Below are 2,576 nucleotides of genomic sequence, written 5' to 3' on the forward strand. Positions count from 1 at the left end.
CATCTTGATGTTGTGTCTTGTATTCTTGAATCATTGTCTTGAATTAAACTTGAAAAGCGCATTTACATCAAATCATCATGATCATCATCAAAACATCAAAGTCATTTGCTTCTACAAAAACTATGGCTAGTAGCTCTTTCTCAATGCATAATTGGATGCATCACACATAAGCTCAAAAGGGACTGTCAAGTCGGGTGCCTGGATGATGAGGGTGGTAGTCAATGCTCTTTTGAGGCAATCAAAAGCCTCTTTGCATTTATCATTTAAATCAAACTCCACCTCCTTTTGCAACAAGTTGGGTAGTGGAAGGGCTACTTTGATAAAATATCTTATAAAGCGCTTGTAGAATCCTACATGACCAAGAAAAGATCGCACCTCTCGCACGCAAGAGGGGAAGACAATTGTGAAATAACAGAAATTTTTGCAGGATCTACTTCAATGCCCTTATTGGAAATAATGTGGCCTAAAACTATACCTTGCTCAACCATAAAATGACATTTTTCAAAATTTAGAACAAGGTTAGTTTCAGTGCATTTATTCAAAACCTTTTCCAGACTATCCAAACAAACATCAAAAGAGGATCCATATACAGTGAAATCATCCATAAACACCTCTATGCAATTTTCTAAAAAATCACTAAAAATACTAATCATGCACCGCTGGAAGGTACCAGGGGCATTGCACAGGCCGAAAGGCATCCTCCTATAGGCAAAAGTGCCAAAGGGGCAGGTGAATGTGGTCTTTTCTTGATCGTCAAGAGCAATAGTGATTTGCATATAATCAGAAAAACCATCAAGGAAGCAGTAGTGAGATTTACCTGCCAGGCGTTCAAGCATCTGGTCAATGAATGGCAGGGGAAAATGGTCCTTTTTGGTAACCTGGTTCAGCCTCCTATAGTCGATGCAAACTCTCCAACTGTTCTGCACCCGAGTAGGAATCAACTCCTCATTCTCATTTTTTATCACGGTGAGACCAATTTTCTTCGGGACTACCTGGACGGGACTCACCCATTGGCTGTCGAAGATAGGATAGATGATTCCAGCTTGCAAAAGCTTGGTTACCTCCTTCTTCACTACATCAAGAATCACCGGGTTGAGTCTTCTCTGTGGCTGTCTTACTTGTTTAGCCCCATCCTCTAAATTTATCCGATGCATACATGTGGATGGGCTAATACCAAGAATGTCCATCAGGGTACAGCCTAAATCCTTTTTATGCTTCTTAAGAACTGATAATAGCTTCTCCTCTTGCTCATCGGCAAGGGAGGCAGATATTAAACAAGTAGTATCAAAGATTTTTTTTAATTCATATACCTTTAAAGCAAAATATCGTAGCTTTTGGGTTGCTACTGTTGTGAAGGATTCGACCATCTAAGGATGGGATGATTCCTCCACCCGGGATTGTACCTGTTGCTAGAGAGGTCATAATTGTTTTGTTGTGGTTGATTTTGCTGCCGAGGTTGAGGAGGTTTATTGTAGATGTTTGCAGCATAAGCTTCAGGCTGTTCAATTACTTCAGATTGTTGCACAGAAGGGCAAAGGTCTGTGTGGTGGTCGGCAGAGGAGCATAAACCACAGAGTCTGGCGACAGGTGCAGATTTTTGATTCATGGCCAGTTGGGTTACCAGGTTAACCAAGGCATCTAGTTTACCTTCAAGCTTCTTAGTCTCGGCTGATGAAGATGAATTCGTGGCTACTTCATGCACGCCTCTAATGACAATAACATCACTTCTATCACTAAATTGCTGGGAGTTTGAAGCCATCTTCTCAATTAAATTTCTGGCTTCAGCAGGGGTCATGTCTCCAAGGGCTCCACCACTGGCAGCATCTATCATACTTCTCTCCATGTTACTGAGTCCTTCATAAAAATATTGGAGGAGAAACTGCTCAGAAATCTGGTGGTGAGGGCAACTGACACATAGTTTCTTAAATCTCTACCAGTATTCATATAAGCTCTCTCCACTGAGTTTTCTAATGCCTGAAATATCCTTTCTGATGGTCGTGGTCTTGGAAATAGGGAAAAGTTTTTCTAACAATACTCTCTTGAGGTCATCCCAGCTCGTGATGGACCTTGGAGCAAGGTAATATATCCAGTCCTTTGCCACTCCCTCTAAAGAATAAGGAAAGGCCTTCAGAAATATGTGATCCTCCTGGACATCTAGGGGTTTCATGGTGGAGCAGACAATATGGAATTCTTTCAGATGTTTGTGCGGGTCTTCACCTACAAGGCCATGAAACTTTGGAAGCAAATGGACCAGTCCAGTTTTAAGAACATTTGGGACATCCTCATCAGGGTATTGGATGCACAAGCTTTCGTAGGTGAAATCAGGTGCAGCCATTTCCCTTAGAGTCCTCTCATGGGGTGGAGGTTGTGCCATGTTCTCAGAATGTTCAAAATCAGAATGTTCAAAACTATAATGCTCAAAATCACCAATAATAGAATGCTCAGGATGCTCAAAAGGTACTAAATGATGTCTAACTAATCTATGAAATGTCCTATCTATCTCAGGATCAAAGGGTTGTAAGTTAGATGGATTGCCTCTAGTCATACACTCTATTCAGCATGCACAACTAGTTACC

At 41.3% G+C, this 2,576-nt stretch overlaps 1 non-coding gene across 1 annotated transcript; it reads left to right on the forward strand.

Moving 5' to 3' along the window:
• Window positions 1-1,889: 1,889 nt before the first annotated feature.
• LOC114413873 lies at window positions 1,890-1,996 on the forward strand. Its single transcript, XR_003667017.1, has one exon. It is a non-coding gene; the product is annotated as a small nucleolar RNA R71 (small nucleolar RNA).
• The last annotated feature ends 580 nt before the right edge of the window (window positions 1,997-2,576 follow it).

This window comes from Glycine soja, chromosome 5 (assembly GCF_004193775.1).
Source record: "Glycine soja cultivar W05 chromosome 5, ASM419377v2, whole genome shotgun sequence".
NCBI classification, from domain to species: Eukaryota; Viridiplantae; Streptophyta; class Magnoliopsida; order Fabales; family Fabaceae; genus Glycine; species Glycine soja.